General features: G+C 33.9%; 1 non-coding gene and 2 pseudogenes across 1 annotated transcript; 1 reads left to right on the top strand and 2 right to left on the bottom strand.

Annotated features, from left to right (window-relative positions):
• The first annotated feature begins 3785 nt into the window (after positions 1-3785).
• Positions 3786-5395, top strand: LOC121392819 (annotated as a pseudogene).
• Positions 5396-5908: 513 nt separating this feature from the next.
• Positions 5909-7305, bottom strand: LOC121392818 (annotated as a pseudogene).
• Positions 7306-9798: 2493 nt separating this feature from the next.
• Positions 9799-9903, bottom strand: LOC121392820. Its single transcript, XR_005960544.1, has one exon. It is a non-coding gene; the product is annotated as a U6 spliceosomal RNA (small nuclear RNA).
• Positions 9904-18503: the final 8600 nt, after the last annotated feature.

Genomic DNA, 18503 nt, shown 5'->3' with positions numbered 1-18503 from the left:
AGGGGTGTATTCATTACATTGATGTATGGTTCAAACAGCGATGGGTGGGACTCCCTCTGTCATAAACACTACACTATCACCTACATTACTAGTGGACATTAAGGTATGATATGACGATAGTTATTTCATATAAATTCTTCTTACTTATTTATGACAATGGACCATTTATAAATGGCCACATCTGATCCTACTGGACTATGGAAGAGACAAAGGACACAGGAGGTCTCTGGCATATTATGACCGAGGATTGACTTGAACAAAGTGTGTCCATGTAAGAAGTTAGGTAAGGTGGGTTTTGTCATAGGCTAAAGTATAACAACTAACCTTTTTGTTGTCAGTGGGTTGTCCACTGATCGCCTCTATACCTGGGTTAGGAGAAGAATGAGTAGTTCATATGTTATACCAAGTTTACACCAACAAAGAGAGTTTTTTGAATTAAATAGCACTTTTCCGTGCTTACTGGATAGGGCATACTCTCCTTTAAGAGCTTTAAAAGCGAATAAAACAGTAGGAAAGGCTTACCACGACGTCTTTCACTGTCTCTCTTTGCAGCCAGTCAACAAAATGAATATTCAAATTAACCGTTAATACTTTAATTAAAGAGAGTGGTTTCCATGACAACAAAATTTTCCAACTTCCAAGTAAACAAGTATACAATATGGCAGAGAGTAAAGGAAAAGAGAAAGAACCAATTAATATAGTACATCAAAATGCTATATTTTGTGAGACCATTCTGAAAAGAACAAACGACCATCAAAAGTTATACACCAGTTATGGGTAAACCCTTATAAAAAAAGTAATCATTAGCTATTCTGTTCGTTAATTAATGTCCCTTCTCTTACCTTAGTGTATGTACTAGCTGGAAAACCTAATTCCACAGCACGATTCAGCTGATGGGGATGAAGATAGTAAGTCACATCCATTTTACATATTATGCATCCCATTTTACACATTACACATCCATTTCATACATTATGTATCCATTTAAGTATCGCATGTCCATTTCTTTTCCTTCTTCCTTTTTCTAGGTAATTTTTTTTACAAGTCTATCCAAAAAGCTCAGAAAGACACCAAAAGAGAAGTATCCATTACCACAAACTGAAGCACAAGAGATAGGCTGGGATGTTACACCATTAGTAAGTACACATGTCTAGATATTATCAATATTATGCTACATTAGGTTGATCCACAACGTCATGATGGGGACCTGATTCTATCATCCCCAAAGAAATTCAGAAAAAACAAAATTTATGGATGCATTTTGGAGACAGAAAGAACAAGAGAAATTTACAACAATAATACTTAAATTTATTATTATTAATTAAACTAATAATAATAATTAGTTTAATTAATTTCTTTTTCTTTGGTTTTAATTTTCTGACGACTTCTTTTCCTGATCTCTTAGACAACTTATTTTTGCCTGAACCAGATTGACCACGCCCACACCTCGCCTTTGGGGACCATTGCCACGCCAGCATTACTACCTCGACCTTTACGACTGTGTGCCACGCCCACCCCATTCTTTGAGGGTTAAAAATATGATGATATATCTGCACTTGATTCTGCAGTGTTCTTTTTAATGTCTCGGTTCTTACTGCCATACTTTTGGATCCTAAAATGTAACATAAGAGTCAATCGTTTATTTATCAATAAGAACTCTATAAAGTCAACAATGTTATTTAAAGGCTCGACTTATTAGAGATTATCAAATATTTGGTACTTTTAAGAACCTTCATTTGTCTTCTTTTTGATTTACTAAACAACCCTGAAGGACCTTGAGATCTTCTGTCATTTTTTTTAGACCCATAACATTAGGGTGGATAGTCATCATCTTTTCTCTCTTAAAAACTCTGGTTTTTCTCCTCGACCTGTTACCATAACAACACTGTTGCCATAACGATATGCATGTAATATTACCTTTTGCCAAATTTTTTAACTGAGTCCAGTACTCTTTTCTTTTCTTTGTCTTCGTTGTTCCAATACATTTTGTTGTACCTGCACTATATAATAATTACTAGTAATTAATAAGGAGTTTACCCTTTTTGCCATATTTTCGTAATTCACGTAACTTCTTTCGCCTTCTCAATCGACTCCATTCTTTTTTGCTTACTTAATAATTTCTCTCGTACCGTGAGGGATAGAAGATGGGGATGTCCCTGTTACTTAGCTTACTTTTCTCATGTGGTCATCAGTCTTGACCATTTCAGCAAAGTAGTCTAGAGGACGTAATGAGGGTATGTCCAACTCTTCTAATTTTTCAAGTCCTATAGCAACAGCTGCTTGAGCCTGACAAAAAACTAAAAAACAGTAAATTGTGGTTGCCATGATAACTCTCTTATGTACACAATAGAGGGGATACTCCTATTATCTAGTCAATTAGGATTATCTTCATATGAGGGGTTCTACCATACTTACAAATGCATTTCTCTTTTAAAATCATTGTCAGGTTCAATAACATCATCTTCGGTATTATCATGTTTAGTTGACTTTAATTTTTTTGCTGTTCTTTCTACAGTTTTTATTGAAGTAGTGATATCCATTCTCTCCAACCATTGTGGATTCTTCTCATATAAACTCGGTTCTTCTCTGTCTTAAACTCAACTAATAAAGATGTCTATATATTAACAATATTTACACTAGTAGTATGACGTACTACATCATTGGTATAATTCTTCTTACTAGAGACAAGAGGTTGAATAAGACCTTTCTTGTAAGCATACAGATTTCCCGTCTCTATTGCATGTTGGAACTAATACAGTATTAGTAAAAGTCACTACAGTACTTATATTACTTCATCATCAGCGTTCATTTCAGAGTTTGAAGAGTCGGTATCTTCTGCACTATCCATTTTGTACCACGTGGTTTAAATCCAAACCACGCCCAAGACTTTAAATCTCGAGTTTCACGTTACCATGACGACACGTGATTGCTGTAGCAACATGGATGTCGCTAATAGCTTCTAGCATTCAGGCAGTGGCGTCCTTTTTGTCTAAAAACAGCCAATATTTTTGATAGATTGCTGTCAGAAATTCTAGCTATATCTCTTGTGTGTTATTAGTATTACTGCTAGTGGATTGATTACGTGAGCTGATCATCTTTACGATCATTTTATTCAACGACGCTGTCCCAAGAAAGAATGGATCCCTTTTTTGCAGATCGTTTGAAATCTTCGATGCAAAAGGTACTTACAAATTAATTTACTAATAGATCACTTTACGTACAAGTATATGAAATAACAGTTGTATTATTGTGTTAATGAAACTATATCAGTTTTTTGAATTCAAATTCAAAACGCCATGTTTAAAAGTTAATTGTGGCTAGTCAGGATTTTTATTCATAACTTTTACCACAAGAGTTTGTATACTTGAAATTCTACTCTAAATACTGCTCCACTACTCAAACTGACTGTATATACAACTGTTCTTGTTGACATAATCAGATTATTATCAATTCATTCATATCTTGTCTCTAGATCTCAACTCCTAGCTCTGTTGGTAGTAGTACGCCATATGCTTCTCCTTATAGCATTGGATCACCTTTCAGTACTCCAGGGAGTGCACAATCGCAGAGTACTTACTACGACCGATATATTCCTAGCAGAGCATCACCTTGTGTTGCTAGAAAATGTCTCTTTGGAAGTACTAAAGTATGTTTAAATTAGATGATTAATTAAAAGGGGATTACTATCTTCCCTCTTTATTTTAGAGATCATCAGAGTCTGTTAAAAACAAGTACGTCAATGCTATAAACATATTCTATAAACATGTCTAGACACACATGTGACAATGTATTCTTTATCTTCCACTAATAGAGACAGTAATTCAGAAGCACCAAAGCCTGAATCGTTGGCTTATGAAGCAGCTCTTAGAAATGAATTACTAGGAGAAAAAAATATTAGAGATACCAGTGAGTCAAGAACCCCTCAATTTAATACAATTTATTATTTAATATTAGGATTGTCAGGTTTCTAATGATGCTGTCAATGTTTTAAGTAGTTCTCTTTCGGAGAATATATTTAGATATTCTTCTTTAAGAACATCCAGATATCACTAGTCCATATTCTATATCTCCTGTTTCTAAGAGACGTATGTTAATGATATATTCACTACTGATGTTAATATAATATATATTTCAGTGCTAAAATGTTAGTATCTCCACGAAGAGCCACTCGAAAAGTTCCAAAGACACCTTTTAAAGTCCTCGATGCCCTGAATTACAAGATGATTATTATCTAAATTTATTGGACTGGTCTAGTTCAAATATACTGTCTGTTGGACTAGGATCAGCAGTATATCTTTGGAATGCTTCAACATGTCAAGTATGAGAATATTGCTTTATAAATGTAGTCATTATAAGAAACGCACAGGTCTCCAGCTATGTGATTTAGAAGAAGAGCGGAACTTGGTCACTTCAGTGTCGTGGTCTGAGAAAGGTGATCATTTAGCTATGGGTACACATAAAGGATTTGTTCAAATATGGGATGTTGTACATATGAAGAAAAATTACAACACTTAGTGGTCACATGGGCGTGTTGGTACGTACATTTTTTCTATGGTAAACTAGTATCAATATGGTGTCTAGGTTCTTTAGCTTGGTGTGATGACTTGCTTTGTTCAGAAGCAGAGACAACACTGTTTTTTTACAATGGGACCCACGTCTACCTGCCTTCCCTACAAGACGTCTTTTAGGACACGTTCAAGAAGTTTGTGGCCTACGTTGGTCACCAAACCATCAACATTTAGCATCTGGAGGCAATGATAATAAAGTAAATGGATTAATGAAGTGATGGATGGATGAAGAGATAAATGGATGGATAGGACGCATATAATGGATTAATAATATGTTAATTTAGTTGTTATTTGGGATCACACTTCATCAAGTCCAGTCCATTGTTTATCAGATCACAGAGCAGCTGTAAAGGCTTTAGCATGGTCACCTCACCAAGTAAGATCTGTTTATCCAGTCAAACTGGTTTAACTAGTTTCTCCTTCAGCATGGATTACTAGCATCAGGAGGTGGTACAGCTGATCGTAATATTCGATTCTGGAATGTACTTACAGGACAATGTATTCAACATGTAGATACTGGTTCACAAAGTGTGTAATTTAGCTTGGTCTAGTACATCTACTGAGCTAGTTAGCACACATGGTTACTCACAGAACCAAATAATAATATGGGAGTATCCATCTTTAATACAAGTAGCAAAGTTAACTGGTCATACAACGAGAGTCCTGTATTTGGTGAGTATATTATAGGATATTTCAGGATATTATAGGATATTTTAGGATATGTGTATAAGTTATTGTCATATTATTAGGCAATGTCACCTGATGGTCAGACTATTGTGACAGGTGCTGGAGATGAGACGCTAAGATTTTGGAATGCTTTTGTTTAAGTCAAAATCATTAAAAGTAATGGCCAATATTCTTGAGCTACTATTTCAATATTTCTTTAACTTATCCTTTATTTAGAAAGCCAATACTCCACTAGATATGGTATCTTATATACGCTAACTATCTTCCACTATCTCTCCTCATTTGCTACTACTTGTGTATTATAAGCAATCATTTATTGATCCATCTAACCAGTAACTTTAATCTTTGATAGCTCTTTTGTGCTCCCTTTCAATTTTTTGCTGTCCTCAATTTCTCTTTATTCAATATACATGTTTACATGTATTGACGTTATTATTATTATTATTATTATTATTATGTTTATTGTTTGTATCTTTCCAATTTCTTTTCTCAGTTATTCATTATGATTTCATTTAAAAAAACCTAAAAATTCCAGTCTTAAATTTCCATTCCTATTCCATCGCATTCTATGATATGGGTCTTGTCGTCCACTTTTGTAACATTAAATCTCACCTTAATAAATGAGTATAAACTCCTGCATTATTAACACATGATTAAATTACTTCTGTCATTAGCTCCACAACATGGATAGCAGTTTGAGTATGCAGTGTTAATGGTCCAACTGAAACTTTAGAATGCCCTTTAGCTAATGCCATAAAAATGATTAACTAATGACCACAAACATAATTATGTAATATATACTACAATAAGTCTTACTTGATCCTGCATATGGCTGTCTACACATCCACCATTTTTAATAGATTGTATTATCTCATCTGCTGCTTTTTTGCCGCTCTTTTCAGCTGACTCATTTTTACTGCCATTACAAGAACCACCAAATATACATCCAGTGGTTGTCTTGGCAACCAACCTATATATAACATGTAATATTTGAGAGTCACCTGACACTCACATGATTCCTGAGCCATTGCCATATGCTTCTTGATTTTTTAAATGTGTTGTTTCCATGGTAACAGGCACACCATCAGGTAACTGTCTTGACAATAGTGTTTTAGCAGACACACCCATATCATGTGCAATCTATTATATGACATAATATGTAACAAGTATATCTCACCTATTTACTTTAGGTGGGAGGACTCCAGCTGTAAAGCTCGTAATGTAAACTTCATTTATATCTCCTCTGTCCACAAAAAGGATTGGATGTAATGATACCACAGGGTCTGGAATTATTAAGACCTCTCCACGACCCTTAGGAAAAAATCCTCTATATAAAAGTACTGATTTTTCTATTTTTTATAAATCCGTATTTACTTTCTTTGAACAGTGCAGTTAAAATGAACACCCATTCTTTCTATAAGAGGTTGGAATACCTAGCATAATCTGATATGAAAGAGACCACTCCTTCAATTGCTCAATAATTAATTATAATACCATTATTGTATAATCAATAGGCGGAGCCATATCCACATTAGTCCCACCTCTTAATATTAATTTAGATCTTTCTTTAGCAAACAGTAAACATGGAAGAGCCACTTGCAATAACAAACATATACTTCTACAGAGGAATCAGATCAGCATAATCACACCCACTTAATTAAATACCCTGCTGTCTGGGTATCTGCAGTATAGTCACCACCCTGTATTGGTCGGGGTTAAAGGTCACTTCTGTACTACCTATGTAATCTCCTTCTAATTTTCCACGGCAAATCTCTGCAATTAACTATGACATCATAATGGCATCATTAATCAAATGGACATATATTACCTGTATACCTGTGAGATGTTGTGGGCGGAGTCCAGGGACTGCTCCGACCAGCTCTTATTTTAGAAATATGTATTGGTTTGTTCAGCAAGCAAGCAAGAACAAAGGCATTGCGTAATATTTGACCTCCCTACATGTACAGCTAAATGTCAGGTGATAATCATGTGATCTCACCCCTTCCATAACAGAGCCATCAACTTCAAGATTAGTGGTAGTGACAGCCATTACCATGAGAAAGTTATCCAAATTTTTAACCCCTTCTTTTAAGTTTTATTACATTCTCTCACGTGGGCAGAAATTGCATGATTACCTTATGCTTGTTTGGAGTATCTAAATCAACTGTTACAAAGTTCAATGGAAGGAACAAAGATAATTTTAGATAAGATTTAATTTTGTTGTAACATAAGAAAAGAGATAATGATATTTTACATCAAAAGTTTCTCATCTTTAAAACAGTCTCCACAAACTTTTTTCATCTTTAAAACAAAAAATAGTGTAAATATTAATTGTTCCTAAAAATAAAATCTATATTAGTGGTCAGGTATTATGACTTCAATCATAAACGTATCTTAAATATCACGTCTTTAATTTTTTGTTAGATCCAAAATATCAGGATTTCAATGCATCTACTAAAATTCATGGAATGTTCTCTATGACAGACTGATCTACTGACATTCCTTCCCAGTAGTTTTTAAATAGATGTAAGATGATGAAAAAATAAAAAAAAAAAACCCTTGTGTGTGCCCAAACGATTCCTACTCGCTCACCCACTCAGGCTTCCACTTAGGCTCCAGGATTCCCTGCTATTGCTAGCTGGGACCGCCACCTGGCTTGGTAACCCTCGTCTTCGCGAGGTAATCCTGGCTGGAGCGTCGCCCTAACTTAAAACCAGCCGTACGGGATTCCAGCTCTTAGGGAATGTCGCATTCAGGAACCGGGAACCACAAATACACCAGCCTCTTCTCGTTTAAAGGGAGACTACCAGCCTATCCTAGTCGGCCTTTCGGATACTCCGTAGAGTATGCTGGTAACCATCTCAGAGGTCTGATGCATTGCAGAACGCTGGCCCACAACACACTGGCACTCATGACTGTTTCAGTTTCTTTATATATGTACGTAAGATTTTGTCTTCATGCTCTTGTGGGGCACGACTGTGTACGATTATGAATCTCATTAACTAACTAGTTGCCAGTAACGGTGAATTAAAAGGTTGTCTAAATAACTAAAACTATTATCTTTATAAGAGCCAATAATAAAACTAATCCCATTTAAGCAACCTAGAACATTACTACTAATTATACTAATTTTATCATTATTATTTATAGGTATGAGAAATAAGTTAAACTCTTTTAAGCCCCACATAGATAGTTACATAAAATAATTCTTCTTCATTATCTTTTCCTTCTATCTAGCTTTATAACAGTTTTCTTTTGTTTTTCCAGGCAAGAATAAAGCTAGTTGCATCTCTTTTGTGGGTGTGGCATAAAGGGTAAGGCTCATAAAAATTTAATAATTGAACTGGGCGTGGCTGCATGACATGATTTCTGAATTCATACTATTTGGGTGAGCCTTCTCTTTCTAACTTTTTTTTATAATTTATTATTACAGGACATTAATGATCAATGCTGGAGCAATATTAAACTTTAAGCTGTAAGATATTTATTGTTTACTATGATGTAATACTACTCACATATGTATTATGTAGTAAGAAGCGTTCACAGTCTGTGGTTTCATTTGATGATGATGTCTCAGAAAATAGCTTAGGAGAGAGAATACGAGAATTTTTACACAATTTGAGATATTTTCGGATATTTATTGCTTTTTGGAACATTTTCATCATTATCTGCATGTTTGTGTAAGTGTTCAATGAGGGGTGGAGCTATTATATAATAATCTTTTTATTGTATAGGATTTTTGGCAGCTGACTGTATTCCAGCCCCACACATCAATCTTTATTCTAACCTATATATCAACATATATTGTTACTAAAAGGGAAATTTGCTAAATGAATGAAATATAACTGTATTATAATTAATAATCTGTTATTAAGGGGCATTGAGAACTACTCGTGTTGTACATTGACTGGACGACGATACTTTGGATTAGTATGTGTTGTAGTTGGATCAACAAGAGTGGATTATCATTACTCTGTAATAAATACATAATTAATTATTAATTAGTAAGGGACTTGACTTACAGCATTCCATTCTTCTCTTTCTTGACTGTCCTTCCAAGCTTTATATTCTAAATATTCCTATAAAAAATTATAATACAATAAAACAACATAATAAGTAATACTTACAATTAAATACGAAATTCCTTTCCACAATGCCAATATAATAATAGCTATAAACAAGATACACAATACAATAGCTACTGGAATTGGCCATATCACAAGTTGAGAACTACAATCATCTGTAAATGTATATTAACATTCTATATCTAGTTCTTCTGGTCTTACTTGGATTATCTCTCCATGTTATATAATCTTGTTGTGTGTTATCAAGTAATATAATTATATTATCTTCTGTCCCTAAGACATATTTATTTATTTGATATTTTAATTCACATGAATCACGAGTTACAGAACAGTTCCTGAATGCTAGTGGTAACAAAATAATTAAAGTAATTAATTATTCATGTATCAATTAATTAATAAATATTAATTGTAATAAGTGATGACATTCTTTATAGTAGTTTAAAGGCTCCAGAAAAAAAAAAAATTTGGAACGCTTCACGAATTTGCGTGTCATCCTTGCGCAGGGGCCATGCTAATCTTCTCTGTATCGTTCCAATTTTAGTATATGTACTGCTTTGCAGTACAACCAGGGATGCTTTGGTTTGCTTTTATATTTACTGATGATTTTGTTTTTATTTGTTTGTGGGATAGAGTGTATTAACGTTATTCATAGATGTGTTGAGTATGAATTTCATTAACTCACGGAACACTAAAACAACTTACAAAATTGGAAACATTATAATTAGGGACATCCTCAATTCTGGAGGTAATATTGATGTGGTTACAGCTCAATCCACACGATCCTTCTATATAACATTTGACACATTGTGCGAGCAATGAACAAGATCTTGCACAAACCTATATTACATAATATTACATAATACATTAGTATATGGACTCACCCCACATTCCTCACAATAACGACCGTATCTTTGTGAGTAATCATTACACACACATGTACCACAAGTACACTGACCAGCATTGGAACATAATTCTCCCTATAATAAAATATCATGTCAACTATTTATATATAAAATGTCTTAAAATCTCACACTATCTATTCCTGGTGCTACACATGTACTAGTTCTATTAGAGCATTTCGCAATTCAGCCCAGAATAGCCAGATCACAAAGACATTGAGAATTACAACCACATGTTCCATGACCAGTACAAGGTAATATATTGCCTGTTACTTCATGTATTCCTGTAGGACAAGCTGACGGATCACATTCACAATATAAGCCCTGAAACAAAATGATATATTTTGTAATGTTTTAATGTAAGACTGACTTGATATGTCTGTTGAAGGAGATTAGGTACATTGTAACAATGACACTCCTCACATATGCAATCACCACGTCCACTACAAACAGTTGCATTATCTTCTGATCCACTAGGTCTAAAAATTAATGATTAAAATAATATATTGTAACTTCTCTTACATGCAACCAAGTCCTCTGGTAATACCAGCAGTACCAGTACAGCCACATTGAGGTCCATTACTATAACAACATTCCATTTATCAATGTTATAGTTGAATTACTTACTAATTTTGTGGACATATACATGTAGAGCATTCATAGGTACCTACATTATTACATCTACTACTCATCTCTACCTATAAATAATGTAATTATATTACTATTATGATAGTAATACTATAAATACTTTATTAGCTTCACAAGGACATGAACATAATACTGATAAATTGAGTTGAACTGCTCCAAATCCGATAAATAAAATTTGAGATGAAATAGTTGATTTGATATCATCTCGATTACAAATATCAGGATGAGCTGATATCGTGACATTATAAGTAACTGTATCTAAATGTGTAACATCGACACATATATCAGTTGAGTTGGCCTCTAAAACACTATAATAATTATATTAATTAGTGTATTAATTATGAAGGGGCTGTACCAATTATCAACTGGTATAGGTGTTATACTTAGCTCTGATATTTCTTCAATACCTTTAACCACAGGTACTACTGTTGTTGATAAACGCTAAAAGTCAATATGATGACATCATTATGATGTAATGGTATTTACTGTATATTGTGTACTGATAAGATTTAGAATGTTGTCACCATTGCTCGCTAGTTCACCAACAAAAAGCACTTCTTATGACGTTACTGAGTTGATCATAAACATTACTATAACTAGGAGCTACTGCAAATATTGGAATAATACGTCTTTCATTTAAAACATCTGCTAAGAAAGTAGAGCTTGGATAATCCTAAAAAATAGAAAAAAAAATATTTGTCTCTTGTCTCTTTCTCTCCCTTCTCACCACTTGTGCTCTCCATAGTCCATAATTTCCAGTAGATGGATTTAAACGACACTGCTTATCAGGTTGATGTCGTATACCCAGCTAACTATACAATAAAAAGAAACTATTATTAATATATTTCACATAACTTACCTTCCCATCTAAAGCAATATGATAGTCACCATCAGACAAAGCTAGGACTAGTCTTCTAGCTTCACCTTGTTCTCTCCATCCTATCTCATTCCCTGGTTAATGAGTACAAATATGAAACTAGATATGTTGTATCTTGTCTTACTTCACAAAGTGCTACTTGTAATAAAGCATCCAACATTCCTTCAGGATTATCAACACTACCAGATATTTTAGCATAGTTAGTTCTTCCTGTAAAGAATAATAAATGAAGTATGACCTCTCTCTCTCTCTCTCTCTCTCTTTCTCTCTCTCACTTACTTTCACTAAAGTCACATTATCTGTTTAAATTAAGACGATGTTTTAAAAGCATAAATTCTCTCACATTGATCTTCTGTGACTGAATTAGCATCAAGAACACATGGAAAAAATTAATACTGTAGTGATATTAACAATATGATATACTATACTATGTCATACTTGAGTCTATCTGCAAATGGTGAAACAGGTTTATCAATGAAAGAACCAAATCCCATACGAAACTCATCAGTTAAGTCCCCCCTCTCATCTGTTCCACTACAAAAAATGAATGTTAAAATGAAATGCTTGTATTTCTCATCTAACCTATGTCATCTGTAAGAGCTATAAGATTAGATAAATCATCTCTCATTGTAAATGATAAATCCATTAAAATATACATGTCAACTGAAATAAAAGTCGGAGGTTGAACTTTGATAGAAAATGTTTGAGGAATGCAGGGTCGTATGGTCACTGCAGCACTTTGTGGAGACACAGATATCTCATTAATACCACTTCCTATAATATCAAGTGTATCATTACTCTGTTCAATATAAAAGAATAAAAATTATAATTATTATAGTCTTATGCTGACACCTTTTTGACTGTTCCTTGTGGATTTATAATGTTCTCTCTGGGCATCCTTTCACTTGAAGTTCATCTAATGTTCCACATAAAGCAGCTGGTTGTAATTGTACATTGACATTATTAGCATAGTTCATGAATACACTCTATACAAAATCATTTGAAGTATTTACTAGAAGATAATATAAAATGACTTACTTCATCATTACACCAACCACAACTGGAATTCTTTAACAAACACTCTGAACATGTGTACAGTAACCTACATTCTAGGAAAAATGGTTTAATGGTACCATATAATACCATGTGACACATTACAAGGTTCCACTGCATTTTAAATACAAAGTGTGGAATGCTTATCGTGTAAAACAAACATAGCTGGCTTTCAGCCAAACATATTTCCTATGTAACTAAGTCCCCAGTGTATACGTTAACCACGGTACCATACTAATGCTAGTACTTATAGTGTACATTAACTATTACCTTGAGATTGAGCTAGTGTACAGAGAGTTATAGTAAGTCCAACAACAGTACCAAAAAAGATGACTAACAGTCTTTGCCATCACTTAGAGCCTAGCAAATAAAATATAGTTTTAAAGCTATCAAGAATATATTGTATTTTATGTATTATATGCAATATACATAGGCCATAATAATAGAAAATTCTTTATTGTAAATATTGGCAAGTAATACTTATAGTTTCTCTTTAGGTTTATTTTACTTACTCAGTGAAAAACGACGTCTGCTTCTACCAGCGAACTCTGTATCGTGAGGAATGTAAATGATTGGCTGTTGTTGGTCGCGGGAAATTTAAATCAAATTTTCAAAACGGCGAGGGGGTTTAAAATCAAAATCTGAGAACTGTGAGAAGAGTCATTTGAACCTGTTGAAGAGAGGGTGTCGATACTGCTAGTGAGTTTCATTACAGTATTAATCGAAGCAAACTTCTTTATATAGCGTGTTCTCTCTCTGTAGGAGTAGATCTAGTGGAAGATAGTTTAAATCAAGCCCACACAGCTGATTGACTATGATGCCACCCAGCCACAAGAGTGTTGTAACTATGTTCTAATCCATTCAATTCAAACAGAGAGACAAAACTTTCCAGCGCATGGAGTCCAATGTTCTCTAATCAGGTCAAAACACCAACAGCACAGAGGTACAACAAGGAACGCAACCTCTATGTGATTGTACTGCCATCTTTAATAATTATATTATCAATTCCAGTGTTACTAACATTATATCACTAATTCTTCTCTTATTTACTCCAGAGAGGAAAAGGGTTCCGATGGTCGATGATCAACTAGCAAAAATTAGTAAGAATTGATTTAGAATAAGTTTAGCTAAATTTATACATTGTTATAGAATCCAGTGATATTGGACAAGTCCAGTCGTCTCTAGCAAATGACTAATTTAGAGGTACCAATTACATCATAATGGACATCGTTTATTCCTTTTGCAGTCCTGATGATGATCAAAGTGCACAAATAGCTGCTGAACAGGTATTAAAGTCATGTGATATGGTATAGTGTGGCATGTGATCTAGTGTAACATATCAGGGTATTGTATAGTATGTCATGTGATCTGGTTTAGTATGTCACATGATATGTTATATGGTTGTCATCTAAAAGGGTGTATATGTCTATATCTTGTAGTCTTTTCTCAAGAAGGAAATATTTCTTCTCGCTGGACAATGACCACAAAGACGAGAGCTAAACAAAGTGACATTCCTTCTCATTGCCACCAATACATCATGTAAAAAACTGTATAATTAACCCTTTATTAACTGTATTATATTGCAGACTATTACTAAAGATGAAGTTACAAAAGTGGATGGTAGGTAGTAAGGAGTATTCATGTCATGTGTACACGATATCTTTTTCTATAGCTGGTACTCAAACTGCACTAACTCTACCAATGACTTTGATCTGGAAACTGTGTTAGGTATAAAAATAGATGCATGAATCATGAATGGATCAATAATGGGACAGACAGACAAATTGATGGATGGATAGGCAGACAAAGGGTAGATGGTAATATTATATTTCTAGGGCATAAATTTATTCTGGAGAAGACAATAGCTTCTCTTTAAGAAGGAAATATTTGGACAACCTCAAAGATCAAGTTGCCATGACAACTATAGTTACGTTGACAGTAATGATGAAGAGGTACATGAACACCAGAACACGCAGTATGTCATAATTAATGGGTGTGGTCAAATACTATTGTTGTCTACAGGTTATCATCAACTCCATTACGACCTTCATTATCTTCTGCTGTAATTATCACTAAGTTATCAGATCACACCTTCACTTGTAGAAAATGTATCACTGGAGCCACACCCTTCGCTATCTCCTATAAGCTCTGCCCATTGTGGTAGTCCCTCATTTCAAGGAGACATGTTTCGACCTAGTTCTGAATATCTCTCCTATTAGGTAAGTTTGTTTATAGATCATATATACCTCTCTCTCTCTCTCTTCTCTCTCTCTCTCTCCTCTCTCTCTCTCTCTGCGTACCAGTCCAAACACCCAGAAGATGTTCCGTCAACTATTACTGTAGGAAGTGCTGGTAGTACTTCCACACTTATCATTTAAAATCAGGTCAGTATCAAAACAAGATCATGATCATTACAAGTATACATACATACATATATATATATATATCTATATATATATATATATATATATATATATATATACTGAAGTATCTAAGTCTGTTGAAGAGTTGCTCGTGTCGTTTAGACAGAGCGGGTTAGAACAGGATTAAAGGACAAAAGAACAGGGCTCTCGCGTGTTGCGTTTACTCCGAGTTTCACGCGTTATATCATCAATGCCAACAAAACCACCACCCTGAATAAAAGATCCAAACTTGGTCTCAAAATGCTGACACAAAAAGAAGTACTATTTAGCACATTTCTCAAGTGATACACATAGTTAACACCTCAATGCTATATAACAAACCTGTAATAGAGTAATATTCAGCTGTCTGATGATCGCATAAGGCGTGAAAACTCGGAGTAACAGCAACACAGGGAGAGCCTGTTCTTTTGTCCTTTAATCCTGTTCTATAGATATATATATATTACACACACACACATGTTCATAATGAGAAGCCATATACACATACATATACTTCATAATGACAGGATTATCCCATACGACACAAACATCTTCATAATGACAGGGTTATCCCCAATACCCCCATATTACATGTACATGTACTTCAAATGAGAGGGTTTAAATGTACTTCATTTAGTATCAAAAAGGCAGTTACCAATGTCACCTCATGCAAGTCCTGTTTTCAAATATCAATGCATATATCGTGGAAGCCCCACCCACAATTCTACCGATGATGAAGGTGCAGAGGAAATGTACCTCCTCCTATATCATTACATGATTTAAATATCTGATGTCAAATATAATGGACCCGCCCACAACATGTACAACTTATTTTAATAATATGGCAATTGAAGATGAAAACCTGTTCATTCTCTTGTATCGTCATGGCAACCTGACATTCATTCTACTATGCTTGAGGTTAAACAAGTTAGCTCCGCCCTCTTTTTACAACTCGTACTACAGACTGCAGGATTAATGAGTGCATCAGAGTTTTTGACACAAACCAGTCAATCCAGTAAACCAGTTATTCAGTTAAAGAGGAAGCCCCTATAAATGATACTACAAATGATAGTGGAATTAATCAACCTGTTTATTCAGATCCTGTCATGTTATTGACTATACCTACTTGTGATAGTGGGATGGGTCAGTCTGTGAGTCATGTGATACATTCTATACCAACATTATGTCCATCTACTCGTTCCTCTCCACTTAAATACCTTCTCTTCCTTATCCTGCATTGTTGCCATCACGTCTTTAAAGTCACTTCTACTAGCCACACTCCCACTTCAGTTGTTCACAAAAAACCACACCCACTAGTCGATATAATCGACCCTGCTACTAATTCTCCATTTTCACACGATCTTTTGAGGAGAAAGAATTATCTTAAGGCAAAAAATTTAATTTTAATTGTACGTATAAATTAATATTACAATATCATGATAATATTATTCATTATGTTTAGGTCCTAGATCACCATTACAAGATAACCTGTTAATAGTTTACCAGATCTCCTTGTTGATATAAATAGTGGGTGGAGTCACACCCACCCACATATTATATATTTATTAATTTATTAGTTGTTAATTAGTAAAATTTGGCAAAAGTTAACCCTTTATCAAAGCTCATTAGTTTAAATCTGAGGTGGTTGAAATATCTCCTAAATGATAAAATTTTGTTCTGAGCTATTTATTATGTAGCTGTGATGATGATAATGAACAGTTATTTCTACTGCTTCATGATGATCCCATTTCCTTATAAAGCACTTTATCCATTTTGATAATATAGTGCTGTGATTATATATAGACAAATGAAAGCAGTCACTTTCCAAATTAAGTATTATTGTTGTAACTAGAAATCTAATAAGGTATTATTAGATTTCCTTAATTTTGGGAATAATAAATTGTTTACTTACTACTTGATTCTATTATCACACCACTAGTTGTACTGGGCGAGTAACACATGATACAACTTTATTATAATACCATTTATGGGGATGTGTGGTAACACTGCACTTACTAAACTATATTAAAGACCTGTATTATTATAGTGGTTTCATAATAAAAGGCACTTTACTTGGTACTGTGTTAAATGTTATAAAACACACCATACTACAAATGTGCTAAATATCTCACTTATAACGTGTTAAAGTTACAAAGAGTAGTGTGATATTTGTAATGGAGAAATCAAAGATTCCTATAGATTGGAAAGGCTTTCATACTCTTCTAGAGAAACACCCACCTCTGAGAAATGCTGAGGAGAAAGAAGCCCTTAAGTCTAGACTTAAAGCTGAGAATAACTTCTTTGCTAATTTGATAAATGGTATGATAAGACTGACAGGAACTCCTTTAGACAGTAATTGAGAGTTAGTAAACATAGTGATAACCTTATTACACAATCTTAAGTTATTCATTTATTGTTACTTGAATTTTTTGTTTTGCAGTTATGTATTTTTCCACCATTGTGCTTCATTGTTATTTTAGAGAACAACAAATCATAAATTAATTCGTCATATTAAAAATGCTTGAAATTTATGAATTGGATTCATTACTGAAAACAAGAAACAATAGTTTCACATTATTAATAAATATCTTTACTTATACAGTATGTCTCTCAGAGTATGTATCAGTAGTCACTTTGGAGGAATTTGAGCAAGACGCTACAATATGTCTTCAGGAAGAATACTCAGACAAGTCAGTTCTTAAAAAATGTATTATGCAAACGTGTAATTTTATTATGATAGTCAATATTGAACCTAACACTTTATACATTAATCACTTTTCCTCATTGTTATAGATTTTAATTATATTCTACGTGGATCTGTTGTTCTTTTAACAGAGATGGCAATAAAATCTAAAAGTCATCTTCTTCCATCTATTGTTCAACAGCAAGTAAAGCACCCAAACAAACTACAAAGAGGAGAAAGGGCTATGGGTAATGAAATATATCTATTAACTTCTGGGGAATGTTTGGACAATTCACTTGTATGCTCTCTGACAGCAAGTCACCATTCACTATATTAACAACTGATTATACTGAGCTCCTTACAATATCTAAACCATCTTTTCAACGCATTTTATATCCATTATTTGAGTCTGGTTTAAAGGAATAGTTCGGTTCCTGTGTTCTCATTATCCCATTCTACAGACCTGGTTTCCATGTCAATTGTGCTATCTTTGCAGTATTTTTCAAGAAAAGGAATATTTCTTTAATGAAACTATGTTACTCAAGGTTCTAAAACAAAAATGTATTTATTTTATAAAGTCTGGACAAGTATCATCTATCAA

Source organism: Gigantopelta aegis, unplaced genomic scaffold, assembly GCF_016097555.1.
Source record: "Gigantopelta aegis isolate Gae_Host unplaced genomic scaffold, Gae_host_genome ctg4607_pilon_pilon, whole genome shotgun sequence".
Taxonomy (NCBI): Eukaryota; Metazoa; Mollusca; class Gastropoda; order Neomphalida; family Peltospiridae; genus Gigantopelta; species Gigantopelta aegis.
Note: the sequence above shows the minus strand (reverse complement) of the source record. Positions and strands in the feature narration are given on the sequence as shown.